Consider the following 17,646-nt stretch of genomic DNA (forward strand, 5'->3'; position numbering starts at 1 on the left):
TAGAAAAATAGCTTTCATCAGAGAGATCCAGAGCCTTCTGATCTCCCCTGATCTATGAACAAAGTCTTGACTCATCTCAACTCTGAAATGCATTGTTTGTTTTCCTGATGTATGCACTCAAAGAAATTCTTTTCTTCTTTTTCATTTTTACTGAAATTGGAATAACTGAAAATTAAAGAACAACAGAATGACTTTGTTTTGCCTAAACATAGTCTTGTTTTGTTCTGATTTATAGTAATGTTTTGTCTCTATGTTACTTTTCTATGATCTCTGCTTATTCCATGTACATTTTATCTCTGCTGTTGCTGTCTTTTTCTAGTTTCACCAACTCATGAAGGCCTTTGGAAAAGCCACAATTAAAAATGCCTGCAATTGTAACTAATGACATTTAACTCAGTTATAAAGGCCTTTGGTAACAAAACAATGGGATGATGGGATAGTCCATTTTTTTCTCAAATGTAAATTTGCTTAGGACCCAAAACTCTTGAGTAAACATTCATGTTTCAAAGCAGAAGAGAGAAAGATTGGATTTGGGATAGGTTCATCAGTTAGGAAAGGACTTAACAGAAAAGTAAGAGTCACAAAGTACCTTTATCTCTTGACGAGATATAAAGGGTTTGGAAGAATAGGGAGAATTTATGACCACACCACAGGGAAGCTGAATTTCACTCAGAAAATTACAGAAGGTGAATTGAACAAATTAATAAGAAGAAATTTCTTCTCAATAATTCTATGTCATCCTATGGAATAATTTGTTACAGCTTTTTTTTTTATTTTCAAGGACACATAATCCTTGAGGGTGTTTCTCTATATTCAGGCCTTCTATGTAGTATCTGTGGCAGTTTCGTGTGTGTGTGTGTGTTTGTGTGTGTGTGTAGAAGAAGGAAGTGACAGAAATGTCTAGAGTAGAAAAAATGATTTTTTTCAGCTTTATTGAGATATAATTGACATATAACATTGTATAAGTTTAAGGTGTACAACATGTTGAATTCATACACTATGTTGAAAATGATTACCACCTTAGCATTAGCTAAAACCTCGGTCGTGTCACATAATTACCATTTATTTTTGTGGTGAGACATCTAAGATACACTCTCTTAGCAACTATCACATATGCATTACCATATTGTGAACTATAACCACCATGCACCTAGAACTTATTCATTTTATAACTGGGAATTTATATGCTTTGACCAACATCTCCCCGTTTCCCCCACCCCCACGGTCCTGGGAAACAGAATTCTATTCTATGAGTTCAACATTTTTAGATTTCACATATAAGTGGTATTGTATAGTATTTTTCTTTCTCTGTCTGACATATTTCACCCTGCATAATGCACTCAAGGTCTATTCAGTTTGTTGCAAATGGCAGGATACTTTTTTTCTCATGACTGAATAACATTCACATCTTTATCCATTCATTCAGTGATAGACACATTGTTTCAACACCTTGGTTATTACAAATAATGCTGTAGTGAACATGGGTGTGGATATATCTTTTCATGGTAATGATTTCATTTCCTTTGGAAATATCCCCAGAAGTAGGATTGCTGGATCAAATAGTAGTTCTATTTTTAATTTTTTGAGGAATCGCCATACTGTTTTCCATAGTGGCTGAACCAATTTACATTCCCACCAACAGTGCATGGGGTTCTCTTTTTCCCACATCCTCTCCAACACTTGTTTTTTGATTTAGTCATGATAGCCATCTTGACAGGTGTGAAGTGATATTATTGTGGTTTTGATTTGTATTCCCCTGATGATTGGTGAAGGAAAGCATCTTTTCATGTATCTGTTTGTCTTCTTTGGGAAAAAACATGTCTATTCAGAAATAAAGAAAAAGTATTTTCATAATACCATAAAAAATAAGAATAAATTTAACTAAAGTGGTGAAAGATCTGTACACTGAAAACTGTAAGACATTGATGAAAGAAATCAAAGACACAAATAAATGGAAAGACATTCCATTTCTGTTCATGGATAAAAAAAATAATAATGTTAAAATATCCATACTACGCAAAGCTATCTACAGATTCACTGCAATCCCTATCAAAATCCCAAAGGTATTTTTAACAGCATTAGAAAGTACTATCCTAAAATTTGTATGGAGCCACAAAAGACCTTGTATAGTCAAAACAATCCTGAGAAAGAAGAACAAAGATAGAGACAACACATTTCCTGATTTCAAACTATACTACAAAGCTATAGTAACCCAAACAGTAAAGGTACTGGCTGCTGGTATAAGTCCCACTCTGAGTTTGAAAGTCTAAGAATGAGGAGCAACAATGTCCAAGGGCAGGAGTAGAAGGATGTTTCAGCTCAAGCAGAGAGAGAAAGTTCATTCTACTTCCACCTTTTTGTTGCATTCAGGCCTTCAAAGGATAATATCCAAGCACATTGGGGAGGGCCATCTGCTTTACTCAGTTCACCAAGTCAAATACTAATCTCTTCTAGCAACACCCTCACAGACACACCCAGAAATAATGTTTTACCAAGTATCCCTTATCCAGTCAAGTTAACACATAAAATTAACCATCACAATATATACTTCACTTTTCATCAATTTCAGAAGTATTTCAAACGCTACCATTTTCTAAACTTCAAGTACTATTTTGCTTCCCCAAGTTTGTACTAATCTTTACAAACTTAAAAGGCAGAAACCTAAACCAGAACCAACTGGCTACTGAAGTTGAGCAGAGTTTTCCACCCCAAAATGCCTCTTTGTGAGATTGGTTATTTTAGGCTGGTCAGTTTTAAGAAATAGCAGACATGTGAGAAGCTCTAAAAAATCACGTAGAAGTTTCCGTTTATAAAAGGATATTTACATCTGTAAGGAAAATCTCCATTTGTAGGAGTGTTTTCCTTACTGTAGCAGAAAGAGGAGGATGGCTATAAATCTCTCTCGTAACTGTTAACAATGGAAAAGGTAGGGACTTAAATCTACTGTATTTCCCCCAAAATAAGACCGGGTCTTATATTAATTTTTGCTCCAAAAGACGCATTAAGGCTTATTTTCAGGGGATGTCTTATTTTTTTCATGTACAACAGTCTACATTTATTTATGCATTTATTTATGTACAACAATCTACATTTATTCATTTATTTGTGTACAAAAATCTACATTTATTCAAATGCAGTCATGTCATCTCCTTCTGTAACATCGTCATAACTCTCCAAATCCTGAATTCTGACTTGAATTTCTTGCGACGAATTCATGGAAAGAAAGCCCCACCTCTAATCATCACTAAGGGCAGGAAAGATAAGGTTGAACGTGTTTCAGGCATTTATGTTCTTGAAACCGAAAAAGCCTGGTGCACACAAGCAGTTATAAGGAAGTGGATCGATTTAATGCTGCCACTTGTTTTGCGAGGTGGCCAAAGAAGTCTGCTAGTCTGGGATTCAGCCAGCACTCACCACGCTAAACACATGAAGAACTTCCTTGCAGAGAGAAGAATAGATCAAATAATGATTCCCGCAGGAATGACGGCCTATCTTCAGACTCTTGATATTGTCAAAATACAGGTAACACATGCACTTTTGTAACCAGTGGAGGGAATGTAGATTGACGAGGCATCCCTCTGATCAATTGTCATTTGAGATCCTTGGTCCATAAACACTGCAGTTTCATCCATAGCAATCATGTTGGAGAGCTGGTATTTAGAAAAGTCGATGCCATCAACAAAGAACTTAAATGAAAGTGCATATTTCATAACTTCAGTATCTTGCAGCTTGAACCGTGTTGTTGGCCTTCTTAGAGACAGTTCATATCGCTGAAGGAAGCCATCCAGCCAGTGTTGTGATGCTTTGAATTCTTCTGGGGATATTTCTAACTGTGGTGCCATTGCAAGGGCCAATGCTTGAATATCGGCCCTGTGCACAGCCAAAGCCTTTGCTCTCCTGTCAGCAATCCATTCACAGATGATGTCTTCCAGCTCAGGAAATAATGGTTGCTGACCTGATCCACACTTATACTTCTTGGCATTTCCCTCGTCCACCTGTTGACTGAGGTTATCGTACTCTGATTGCCATTTTAGGACCATTCGGAGATCCAACTTCTTCTCTTTGCAGAAAGCCGTAAGATTCTTGCCCCAGGAGTCCTCCACGATTCCTTTCTTGTACTTGATGGAATAGCTCTTTCTTTTTGCACTCTTCCTGTCAGGGGGTCAAAATATTATTCCCTTTAAAACTACCATTAAATCAGGTGTTAATTGAAGACTTACGAGACAGGAGGGGCAACAAAAATGATGAGCTAAGAATGATGGTCCACACAAAAGTGATGGAAAATTGCAGGCACCAAAAGTCAGAAAACGTTTCTTTATTTTACACGAGTGCATTAAGTACGTCTGTTACAACACACGACATATTGAATTATGAAGATTCATATTAGACGCAACCACGTCCATTTGTTATCAAGTGCGCACGTTATTCCTGCGCTGTGTCTGTACTTTGATTGGTCATTCAGCAATAAATCTCGAGTTCATCTGTTTACATAGGTGTTTATCTCTCGTCCAAAGGCGCCCGCGTGGGTATCTACAAATACTTAATTATAATTTATATTATCATTTATTTTAAGTATTAATGTCAATAATATTATTTATTTGTATTTAATTATATATTAATATTATTCATTTATAATTCAATATGTCCATTGTGTGTTGCAACGGATGTACTATATGCGTCCATCTGGCTGACGATCTTAACTGGGGCTTATTTTTGGGGTAGGGCTTATATTACGAGCATCCTGAAAAACCATGCTAGGGCTTATTTTCCAGTTATGTCTTATTTTCGGGGAAATACGGTAGCTGCACAAAAACAATGACTGGGCTTGCTTAAGGCAAAGATAAACCTTTTACTAAAAAGTTGTATGTCCAAGCATAACTACCCACCATGACCTGCCCAGTTATGAATTTATGATCAGATCATCCTGTGAGCTTACTTTCTGTCACAGGAATTGTTGGTTTTATTACAGAACCCCTTTTTCATCCACATATTTTAAAGATCACTGTGTTCCTTCCCTTTATTTTTCCATCTGGGGAAACTGAGACCCAAAGATATTAAAGGGATTGCTGAAGGCCACAATTTCTAGATTTAGTAGCACTTTATTACTCTTAGTTGCCCGTACAAGTGGGTTAAAGAACTAATCCCAAGGTAGTTTCCTCATGGCTGACAATTGTACCACTGAGGAAAAATTTCTCTCTTAAGACAATTATGTGTCTGTGCTCACTCAAGTGTTCTTACTTTCTCCCTCCAGCTCTCAGTGATCAATTTTAAATAATTCAGCTTAACAGAGTTATCATTTTAAAGGCCTACTATTGCTTATGGCACCAGAATGTTACAAAAATACCTCACTCTTACCTCTACGTTACCTTCCTGGACATGAGAAGAAGCCATTTGAAAGAAATAATGTAGTTTTGGAAATTTATGTTGTTTTCCCTGGCTCTCTACACAACATCAATGTTGATCCACTTCAAGGTGTAAGAATCTTACTGCTGAAAAAACAGAGTTGTGTGAATCAGTGCGAATCAGTGCCAGGGTCCCACCCTTGGCATCTGCATTACCACAATCATTTCCTATACCAAGGGGCACTAAACTGGATAGGGGTGAAAACTGGGACTGCACCAGCAAACCCCATTGCGCAGGGCTTCCCAATCTATATCTGGCTTGTTTGATGGGAGAAAGTGAACTTGATATTTCCTTTTCCCTTATACCTTGTTCCAATCTTTCCAGTAACTGCTGTTTGAACACGTTTATCCTTCCTGACCATGACAATCCAGGAATCGTCCTATGACCACTGGCTATGGTTCTATATGGTAAAACTCCCAGATACTGCACTGAATTTGGTTCTAATAAAGGTCTTTTTTTTTAATCTTGTTTGATTATCATGCTGATGCTGGCATTCCTTGCCCTTGATATTTGCCCTCATTGTCATTTACATATCTTGGGTGATAAAATTCTGTAAAAATAATAATAAGCTTTCATTTGGCAAGATTCATTAGCACTAACAAATAAAACTCTTTAAACTATGCTGATTATATCCTTTTTTCACTTGAAGATTTGCTCCCACTATTCTCTGTCTAATTAGAAAATAGTAAGTTCACGTAGCTGAAATACATTTCTAGATATCAAGTTCTTGACAAAATTGCTAAATTATTGTGTTTAATTGAAATAATTGGGTTCCAGGACTTACAATCATGAATTATTCAAAGTTCTAAGACACACATTCACTAACTGTATAAAACAAACACATGCATGATATAATTGCAATGATTATGAAGTGAAACAGAGCACCAAGAATTATTCTTTTTACACTTAGTTTTTTTGAGTATTACAAGAGACAATATCACTTGAACACTTTTTATATTTATAACTCAGATCTGATTTTGATGAATAATTGCTTGGGTGTTTTGGAGGTTTCAACTTTTAGATCACCCTCAAACATGAATGTATTTTTAATTCTATATCATAACTTTCAGTATCTCAGTCTCTCAGGAGAAAATCAGAGTGTCCATGTATGATTCTATTTCATAAAATATTTATGAAACTATGATGACAACATGGAGAATGGCACTTTTATTCTCTAAAACAGAATCTTGCTTTTTTAAAAAAAAAAATGCTAAATTTCCTAAAATGAAATTATACAAAAGTTCACTTTTTAAAAATCATTAAACAAAATATGACGAGTTATTGAAAGTATTGGGTTCATATGACCCAGCAATCCCTCTCCTGGGTATCTACCCAAAAAATCTTAAAACATTTATACATAAAGACACGTGTGCTCCAATGTTCATTGCAGCTTTGTTTACGGTGGCCAAGCCATGGAAACAACCAAAATGTCCTTCGATAGATGAATGGATAAAGAAGTTGTGGTATATGAAAAGATGATATAGGAACATTTGTGACAACATAGATGGATCATGAGAGTATAATGCTAAGCGAAATAAGTCAGACAGACAAAGCAGAGAACCATATGATTTCACTGATATGTGGTATATAAACCAAAAACAACAAAAGAACAAGACAAACAAATGAGAAATAAAAACTCATAGACGCAGACAATAGTTTAGTGGTTACCAGAGGGTAAGGGGTTGGGGGGTGGGACATGAGTGTAAGGGGGATCAAATATATGGTGATGGAAGGAGAACTGACTGTGGGTGGTGAACACACAATGGGATTTATAGATGATGTAATAAAGAATTGTACACCTGAAATCTATGTAATTTTACTAACAATTGTCACCCCAATAAATTAAATAAAAAAGAAAGAAAGTATTGGGCCCAGGAGTGATAGACCCACAAGGAAATCACTCTAGCATACATACTGTAGTGAAAAACCTATGGTAGAAACTTAGATTATTCATTTGAGATTTTTCTTCTTTTCTAATATATGCATTCAATGCTATAAATTTCCCTCTAAGCACTGTTTTTGCTGCATCCTATAAATTTTGAAGGTTGTGTTTTCACTTTCATTTAATTTGAAATATTTTAAAATTTCTCTTTCATATTTTTTCTTTGATCCATGTGTTATTTACAAGTATGTTTTTAATCTCCACATATTTGGGGATTTTCCAATTATCTTTCTGTTATTGATTTCTAGTTTAATTTAATTTCAGTCTGAGGGCAGACATTTTATGATTTTTAATCTTTTAAAAATTTTAAGGTGTGTTTTATGGCCCAGAATGTGTTCTATCTTGGTGAATAGTTCATGTGAGCTTGAGAACGTAAATTCTTCTGTTCTTGGATAAACTAGTCTGTAGATGATTATACCCAGATGATTGATGGTCTTTTTGAGTTCAGCTATGTCCTTACTGATTTTCTGCCTGCTAAATCTGTCTATTTCTGAGAGAGGTGTTGAAGTCTCCAACTACAATAGTGGATTTATCTATTTCTCTTGGCAATTGTAGTTGTTTTTGCCTCATATAGTTTGACACATTGTTGTTAGGCACATACACCTTCAGGACTGTTATATTTTCCTGGAGAATTGACTCCTTTATCATTATGTAATGCTCTCCTTTATCTCTGATAACTTTTCTTGCCTTGAAATTGTCTCTGTATTAAATTAATATAGCTACTTCAGCTTTCTTTTGATTAGAGTTAACATGACATATATTTCTCCATCCTTTTATTTTTAATTTGTATGTAACTTTATATTTAAAATGGGTTTCTTGTAGACAACGTATAATTGAGTCTTGTTTTTTGATCCGCTCTGACATCTCTGTCTTTTAATTAGTGCATTTAGACCATTGATGTTCAAAGTGATTATTGATATAATTGGATTAATATCTACCATATTCATTATTCTTTTCTGTCTGTAGCCCTTATTCTTTGTTCTTATTTTTATCTTACACTCTGTTTTTGCTTTTTGTGGTTTTAATTGAATATTTTATATGATTCCATTTTCTCTCCTTCCTTAGCATGTTACACTTTTTTTCAGCGGTTCAGACATTCATTCTGATTGGTCAGAGTTGAAGAATACCAGTTGTTAAATATTTTGAATAGTACTATTGTATGGACCTAACTATTCAAAGATATTTACCCAAATGATTCAATTTTATTTGTTGATTTTTTTTTCTAAAGAGTGCTTCTACTGCTATTACTGTAACTATTACTATTACTTACTCAAATTTATTGAACATTGGTACACTTCTTACCACAGTCCTATGATATATATATAGATATAGATGTAGATGTGGATGTGGATGTAGATGTAGATATAGATATAGCTAAAGATATATATCATAGGATATAGAGATATATTATATCTATATATATTATATATTATATATAATTATAATTTTTTTATTAGTTTCAGGGGCACAAGACAAAGTAATACTTAGATGTTTATCATTTATATCCCTCACTCTGTGTGGACCCTCCTCCCCCAATCCACTATCCCTCGCACAGAGCCATTACATTTCCACTGTCTCTATTCCTAATGCTGTACTCCATTTCTTGTAAGTATGTACATGCATATATATACATATATATATAAAATTATAGTTGGCATTCATTACTGTTCAGCTTCAGGTGTACAGTGCATTGATCAGGCATCTACATCTTCCCTGAGGTGATCTCCCAAATGGGACACGTGTCCATCAGATACCCTACAAAATCTTTACAACATTATTGATTACGTACCCCAAATTAATTTTCAAAATCCCATGGCCATCTTGTGGTTACCGACTGTTTTTTAATCCCCTCACCTTCCCCCTTATCCCCACCCCCCCGCCCATTTAGCAACCCTCAGTTTTTCCTCTATGTCTCCAAAACTCTGATTAGTTCTTTCACTTTTTCTATTCTTTAGATTGTGCCTATAAGTGAGATCATATGGTACTTGTCTTTCTCTGTCTCACTTATTTCACTTAACATAATGTTCTCTAGGTCCATCCATGTTGTTGCAAATGGTAAGATTTCTTTCTTCTCTATGGCTGCGTAATACTCCATTGTATAAATGTACTACAGTTTCTTAATCCAGTCGCCTACCTATGGGCATTTCAGTTGTTTCCATGTCTTGGCTATTGAGTATAGTGCTGCAATAAACATAGGAGTGCATAATTTTTTTTGAATTACAGTTTTGGATTTGTCTGGATAGATACCTAGGAGTAGAATTGCTGGATCATAAGGTAGTTCCATTTTCAGATTTTTGAGATACCTCCATACTGTTTTCCATAGAGGCTGCACCAATCTGCAATCCCACCAACAGTGCACAAGAGTTCCCTTTTCTCCACATCTGCGCCAGCACTTGTTGTTTGTTGATTTATTGATGATAGCCATTTTGACTGGGGTGAAGTACTACCTCATAGTGGTTTTTATTTGCATTTCTCTGATGGTTAGTGAGGTTGAGCATTTTTTCATATGTCTGTTTGCCATCTGTATGTTCTTTTTAGAAAAATGTGTCTTCATGTCCTCTGCCCATTTTTCAATTGGGTTGTTTGTTTGTTTGTTTTTGAGTTGAGTTGAGTGAGTTTTTTATAAATGTGTGATATTAACCCCTTATCGGATATGTCATTGGTAAATATCTTTTCCCAATCAGTAGGATCCCTTTTTGTTTTATTGATTATTTCCTTTGCTGTGAAAAAACTTTTTAGTTTGATGTAATCCCTCATGTTTATTTTTTCTCTTCCCTAGTGCGAGGGGATATGTCAGTAAAAATATTACTCTGGGTAATGTCTGTGAAGTTTCTTCCTATATTTTCTTCTAGGAATTTCATGGTTTCAGATCTTACATTTAAGTCTTTAAGCCATTTTGAATATGGTGTAAGGAGGTGGTCCAGCTTCATTTTTTTGCATGTGTCTGTCCAGGTTTCCCAGCACCATTTATTGAATAGAGTGTCTTTATCCCATCGTACATTCTTGCTTCCACTGTCATAGATTAAATGGCCATATAGGCATGGATTTATTTCTGGGCTCTCTATTCTGTTCCATTGATCGATGTGTCTGTTTTTATGCCAGTACCATGCTGTATTGATTACTGTAGCCTTGTAGTATAATTTGATGTCAGGTATCATTATACCTCGCACTTTGTTCTTATTTCTCAAGATTGCTGACGCTATCGGGGGTCTTTTATGGTTCCATATAAATTTTAGGGTTATATGTTCTATTTCTGTGAGAAACGTTGTTGGTAGTTTGATAGGAATTGCGTTGAATATGTATATTGCCTTAGGTAGTGTGGACATTTTAACTATATTAGTTCTTCCTATCCATGAACATGGTATGTGTTTCCATCTATTTGTATCTTCTTTCATTTCTTTCTTCGGTGTCTTATAATTTTGTGAGTACAGATATTTTACTTCTTTGGTTAAATTTATTCCCAGGTATTTTATAGTCTTTAAAGCAATTGTAAATGGGATTGTTTTTTAAATTTCTCCTTCTGATGTTTTATTATTGGTATATACAAATGCAACTGATTTCTGAATATTAATTTTGTATCCTGCTACTTTACTAAATTCATCTATCAGCTCTAATAGTTTTTTGGTGGAGTCTTTAGGGTTCCCTATATATAGTATCATGTCATCTGCATATAATGACAATTTTACTTCCTCCTTACCAATTTGGATGCCTTTTATTTTTTTTTCTTGTCTGATTGCTGTGGCTACAACTTCCAGCACTATGTTGAATAGAAGTGGAGAAAGTGGGTACACTTGCCTTGTTCCTGATTTTAAGGGGAATGGTTTTCGCTTTTCCCCATTGAGTATGATGTTAGTTATTATATATGGCCTTTATTGTGTTGAGATATGATCCCTCTATTCCCACTTTCTTAAGGGATTTTGTCAAATGCTTTTTCTGCATCTATTGATATGATCATGTGATTTTTATTTTTCCTTTTGTTAATGTGGTGTATCACATTAATTGATTTGTGGATGTTCAACCACCCTTGCATACCAGGATGAATCCCACTTAATCATGGTGTATGATCTTGTTAATGTATTGCTAAATTCTTTTTGCTAATATTTTGTTCACGATTTTTGCATCTATGTTCATTAGAGATATCGGCCTGTAGTTTTCTTTTTTTGTGGTGTCTTTGTCTGATTTTGGGACCAGAGTGATAGTGGCTTCATAAAAAGTGTTCGGGAGTCTTCCCTCCTTCAGGATTTTTTTGGAACAGCCTGAGGAGAATAGGTGATAATTCTTTTTTGAATGTCTTGTAAAATTCACTTGTAAAGCCATCTAGTCCAGGGCTTTTGTTTGTTGGGAGATTGTTGATTACTGATTCAATTTCCCTGGAGGTAACCAGTCTATTCAGGTTTTCTTTTTCTTCTTCAGTGAGCCTTGGAAGGTTGTTTGCCTCTAGAAAATTGTCCATTTCTTCCAGATTGTCAAATTTATTGGCATATAGTTGCTCATAGTAATTTCTTAAATTTTTTTATATTTCTGTGGTATCTGTTGTCACTTCTCGTCTTTCATTTCTGATTTTATTAATTTGGGTCCTCTCTCTCCTGTTTTTAATGAGTCTGGCTAAAGGTGTGTTGATTTTGTTTATATTCTCTAAAAACCAACTCTTGGATTCATTGATCTTTTGTATTGTTTTTATGGTTTCTATTTCATTTATTTCCACTCTGATCTTTATTATCTCCTTCCTTGTACTCCCTTTGGGCTTATTTTGCTGTTCTTTTTCCAGATCCCTTAAGTGTGAAGATAAACTGTTGATTAGTGATTTTTCTTGTTTCTTTAGGTAGGCCTGCAGTGCTATGAATTTCCCTCTTAGGACTGCTTTCACGGCATCCCATAGATTTTGGGTTTTCGTGTTCTCATTTTCATTTGTTTTGAGATGTCTTTTGATTTCTTCCTTGATCTCTTGCTTGACCCGTTCATGATTTAGTAACATGTTATTCAGCCTCCATGAATTGGTGTGTCTTCCAGTTTTGTTTCCTGTAGTTCATTTCTAATTTCATAGCACTGTGGTCAGAGAAGACAATTGGTAGGATTTCAATTTTCTTAAATCTGTCAAGATTTGTTTTGTGGCCTATTATGTGGTCTAACTTAGAAAATGTTCCATGTGCACTTGAGAAGAACGTGTATTCTGTGGCTTTGGGGTGAAATGCTCTGAAAATATCGATTAAATCCAAGTGGTCTAATGTGTCATTTAAGGCCGTTGTTTCCATATTGATTTTCTGTCTGGAAGACCTGTCCCTTGTTGTCAGATGTGTGTTGAAGTCCCCTACGATGATAGTGTTACTGTTGATCTCTCTTTATGTCAGTCAATATCTGTTTTATGTATTTAGGTGCTCCTATGTTGGGTGCATAGATGTTTACTAGGGTTATGTCCTCTTGTCAGATCGATCCCTTTGTTATTATATAATGCCCATTATTGTCTTTTAATATGTTCTCCATTTTAAAGTCTGTTTCGTCAGATATAAGTATTGCAACTCCAGCTTTTTTCTCATTTACATTTGCATGAAATATTTTACTCCAACCCTTCACTTTCAGCCTGTGTGTGTCTTTTTATCTGAGGTGAGTCTCTTGTATACAGCATATACAAGGGTCTTGTTTTCTTATCCACTCAGCCACCCTATGTCTCTTGATTGGAGCATTTAATCCGTTTACATTTAAAGTGATTATTGATAGGTACATAGTTATTGCCATTTTTAAATTTGTAGTTAGATTGTTTTCATCTTTCTTCTATTACAGAAGTCCTTTTAGTATTTCTTGCAATGCTGGCTTGGTGGTAATAAATTCCTTTAGCTTATTCATTTCTGGGAAGTTCTTTATGTCTCCATCAACTTTAAATGATAGCCTTGCTGGATAAAGCAATCTAGGTTGTAGGCCTTTATTTTCCATCAATTTGAGTATCTCCTGCCACTCCCTCCTGGCCTTCAATGTTTCTGTAGAAAAGTCATTTGATAGTCTTATAGGAGTTCCCCTGTATGTAACCCTCTGTCTTTCTCTTGCTGCTTTTAAAATTCTCTCTTTGTCTTTAACCTTTGCATTTTAACTATTATGTGTCTTGGTGTGGACCTGTTTGGGTTTATCCTGGTTGGAACTCTGTGCACTTCTTGGGCTTGTATGTCGGTTTCCTTCACCATGTTAGGGAAGTTTTCGGACATTATTACTTCAACTATGTTCTCAATCCCTTGCTTCCTCTCTTCACCTTCTTGTATTCCTATGATGCGCATGTTGTTGCGCTTGATGTTATCGCAGAGGTGTCTCAAACCATCTTCATTGTTTTTTATTCTTTTTTCTTTCTGTTGTTCTGTTTGGGTGATCTCTGCTAACTTTTCTTCTAAGTCGCTGATTCAATCGTCTGCTTCATCTAACCTGCTGTTAATTCCTTCAAGTGAGTTCTTTATTTCAGTAATTCTGTTCTTTAGTTCTAACTGGTTGTTCATTATGATTTCTACATCCTTCTTTATGTCATCTCTAAGCTCCTTAAACATTCTTATCATCAGTATTCTGAATTCTGTCTCTGATAGGTCAGTTACCTCTGTTTCATTTGGTTCCATTTCTGGAGGTTTCTTCTGTTCTTTTATTTGGGACATGTTTCTTTGTTTCCCCATTCTGGGTGACTCTCTGTGTTTGCTTTGGTGTATTAGGTAGATACCCTAGAGTTCTTAGTTCTTGCTGGGTTATCTTATGTAGTATGTGTCCTTTATATTTGACTTGCACTACTTCGTTCTTCTTCTCTGCATGTGCTCCAAAGGTGACTCTTGTGTTGTGTATATTGTCCTGTTAAAGAAGATCTTTAATTGCTTTTTCTTGTGAGTAGGTGGGGTTAACTCCTAGGCTGACTAGTTGTGAGACTTGGCTCTGCCCACTGCAGGGTGTTCTGCTGTGTGAGGATTGACCACTTAAATGTGGTTTGGCCTCTATGGGCTATTGTGACTGTAGAGAATACCCTCTGGGTGTGTCACTTGTAGGTCAAACCCAGCAGTACTCTGGTTTGGTCTGGAGTTGGCCTCTGGATGTGTTGAATTTTGTGTCTCTTAAGCTGGGCCCTGGTAGTGCAATTTGAGAACAAAGCAAATCACCAAGCAGAACAACAACAACAACAACAAAGAAAAAATCAAATACATTCACATGTAAAAACAACTGACAACCCACACTCAGCACAGGCAAAGATATCAAAATATAAAGACAAAACAAAACAAAATAAAAAGCAGCACCAGTCTTGACTTAAGCCCACCAAGTAATCTCCAGGTTGTCCTCTACTGTACCAAAGAGTCCTCTTTGTATTGTGCAGGTAGAGCGGGTCACCTGGTGCCCAGAGTGACGTTGGGACTGTAGATTTAGATGTGTGGGGCTGAGGGGTCTGGATGGTTGTTTCTACAAAGTCAGTGCAGTTTCTGCCCTTGCCTGCATATGTGCACACTGAGAGTAGCACCACCAGCCCTCTATCCAGTTCTCCTGAATCTTAGGGCACTTCTTCCGTGTGTGTGTGTGTGTGTGTGTGTGTGTGTGTGTGTGTGGCGGGTGGGAAATTTCTGAGCTGCTGAAAGCCCAGAGCTATGTCTGCCACTTACTGCTGATCCCTGGGAGTGCCTCTGCAGTTGTAATTACCCTTCCCTAGGCAGGCCAGAAAGGGTCGTGGCTGAGGATGGAGGGGTCTCTTCTTTCCTAGCCCAGCAAAAATCACACTCTTCCCAACTTCTTCCCTGCGTCAGAGCTGCAAGCCAGTCTTCCTAGAGCCTGAGCACTAAGGCTCCTCTGTAATCTAACACTACTCCTCAGTTCAGGAGCCAGTTTAAGTCTCTGGAAGGGCAGGGGTAAGATTGGAAGTGGAGGGGAGGGGCCAAGCTATGTGGTTTGTGTCCTTTGTCCAGCCTAGGGCTCAACTGGAGGTCTCACTGAGGTTATTGCCTCAAATGCTGGATATGATGCCCCCTCGGTGGGAGAGATCAGCTGTGGGACGCAGGGAAAGAGCCTTCCTCCTGGCTTTTGTGTTCTCTGTTCCGTCCTGGGATCCCCTGCGTATCTGCAGCTGTGGGTGCAGGCTGCGTTTCCACAGCCACGGATGACGGCTGTGTCTTCACAGCCGAAGGTGCTGGGCCTTGTCCCCACAGCCCCAGGTGCGGACTGCGTTTCCACAGCTGCAAATACAGGCCGCGTCTCCACTCCGCTCCCTTCCCTCTTCCCCTGCTCACTCAATTTGCCCACTTTCAAGTAATCCTTGCACGAGTCTCTTAGCTGTTCTGCATGATGAGCAGAGAGTCCTTTGATGGGTTATAGATGTTCCGTTTGTGATAAGATCCGGAGGAGAACTCAAAAAGTGCACCCTGCTGCCGCCATTCTTATGACGTCACTGATCTCATTTGTTTTGTATATGAGGAATCCGAGCCTTAGAGGGATAAATAATTTGCCTAAGGTCATGTGGATTCTTGGTGGCAAAATAAAGACACCAATTTAAGTTTATTTGATTTTCAAGTATGTGTTAATACTATTGAATTATTCAGTTTTTCCAGTGAGTGAATTAGAAAGAGAAAGAGAGACAGAGACAGAGCTAAAAAGAGAAATACAACAGCTTTCATAAGTCAAAATAAAAAATATTAAAATTAGGACAAATCCTATATATGAGTGTAACATAAATGGCACTTTTATAAATAAAGAGTAGCACGTGTTTTACTTGATCTGGTAGTTTTAACAGAATGAAGATGGCAATGCAATGTAGTATAATCCTTTTGGAAAGCAATTTGACAACATATACCAAGTATCTTAAAAATATTCTTATACTTCATTTCATAGGTGTATTTTTAAGACTGTTTGTGTATAAAATGTAATTAAATATTGAAAAATGTACATGCATGAAGTTAGTTGAAATCTGGTTTGTAATAGTAAAAAAATAGGAAAACCTAAAACCTTAAAAATGAAGAGTATTAGTAAGTAAAATATGGTATACCAGGATTGATTAAATATTATCAAGTCATTTAAATGATATTCCTAAAGACTAAAGTTTGGAAAAGACTTCTGTTATAACGCTAAGCAAAAAAAATAAACTCAGGATACAAAACTGTGTACATGCTGTATAACCATATTTATGTAAAACAGAAAACTCTACAGAGATAGGAAAGAAATACCTTCAATGTTATCACTTTACTTTGGTGATACACTAGAGTTCAGTGTCTCAATTTATTTTCCTTTATACAGTTCTGCTTCAAGAAAATTATTTTGGTTAATCCTTGTCATGTTCAACAGATTTATGTACTATGTACTATGCCTGGCTCTGCTATATCTACATATGAGATACTCAACATTTTTTTATAATTGAACTTTCAACACTTAGAGGATTTGAGGGTAATGTTGCTCCCTCTGATATCATTTATCCAAATAGAGAATATGCTCAGGTAGTCTTGTTTGCATAAAACCCTGGTTCATATTTGACAATGACTTTTCCAAACTTTATACCATGTGAATGTAATAAAATAATACTACTTAGTAATAGATATCTGTCTTAATGGGGAATATTTTTATATTCAGTTATATAATTTTGTAAAATACTTTAATTGGTATTAACTATTCATTTAACCTGGAGCTTGTATTCAGATAGTGATGAAACTAAGAATTTATAACTGAATTCTATTAAATGTAAAATATTCTATGTAATTATGATCTAGGGTTGAAAATGTGGGTCCTGGATACACAGTCCCATGTGAAGTAATTGGAAAAGACATTTAAGTTCTCATTGCCTCTGATAGCTTATTTAGAAAATGGAATTTTATCTATCTTGTAGGATTGTTGTAGGAATTTATTGCACTAATACATATATGACGTATGACACACTTAGAACAGTTCGTGGTAATAATAAAAATGTTCAGTGTTTGCTGTTACTATTATTGCCCCCAGTTTTCAGATTCATTTTGTGCTCGAACATCTCTGAAATGTTTCTCTGAGCTGCTGTCAGTACCTTTGTAATTCTTCCAGTCAGACTATTTCTCTTTTTTATTCTGCCAGAGGTGATTGGAGTAGGGATTCTTGATTGTTTCCTTTTCCCTCAGCATCCACTAGTCATATAGACTCTTGGTCATTAGTGAGAAGTTACAAGGCCTGACTTGAACAGTGGTTCTCAACCTGAGAGACACAGGCATACTGATAAACACTGAATGAAATCAGCAGATTCAGTTCACGTTTCTGGAACCCCAGCTTGGCTAGAGTTTTCCCTGCTCTATCTTACCTTTTTCTACCTTAAGAATTCTAGTTTTCTCTCCTGTATGACATAAAAA

The sequence above is a fragment of the Rhinolophus hipposideros genome (genome assembly GCF_964194185.1).
Source record: "Rhinolophus hipposideros genome assembly, chromosome: X".
In the NCBI taxonomy this organism is placed as follows: domain Eukaryota; kingdom Metazoa; phylum Chordata; class Mammalia; order Chiroptera; family Rhinolophidae; genus Rhinolophus; species Rhinolophus hipposideros.